Raw genomic sequence first — 500 nt, forward strand, 5'->3', positions numbered from 1 at the left:
AGCCCCCCCCCCCCCCACAAATTTTATCCTAGAGTCGCCACTGGCGATACGATTTAGTGATAAACATCATCGATTAAGGATTTAATTGATTCCTAGATTAGAATCGCTTGCACTTGACTAGACAGGTAATTTCACTAAAATTTTGAGCTAGAGATAATCTGCAATCGGAGTCAAAAAGCAATGAAGGGATCAGGACCTAAATTAATTACCCTCTGCTGATGTTTACCGTTGATTTGTGTCCCGACGAACATCTAAGGAATATTTAAAGATGACTTGAGATAAACAAATAATAACTGATATTATTATTATTATTATTATTATTATTATTATTATTATTATTATTATTATTATTATTATTATTATTATTATTATTATAAGATAGTAAACCAAGTGTAGGTGACATGAAAGGGATTAACAGTCACATGATTAAAAACTAATACAATAGCACAGTATCATGGAGCTGAAAAGAGATTATCTCTGCTAGAGTAATTAGTTAAAAT

The sequence above is a fragment of the Anneissia japonica genome, unplaced genomic scaffold (assembly GCF_011630105.1).
Source record: "Anneissia japonica isolate Jap-2015-1 unplaced genomic scaffold, ASM1163010v1 scaffold287836_len1076198_cov165, whole genome shotgun sequence".
Taxonomy (NCBI): Eukaryota; Metazoa; Echinodermata; class Crinoidea; order Comatulida; family Comatulidae; genus Anneissia; species Anneissia japonica.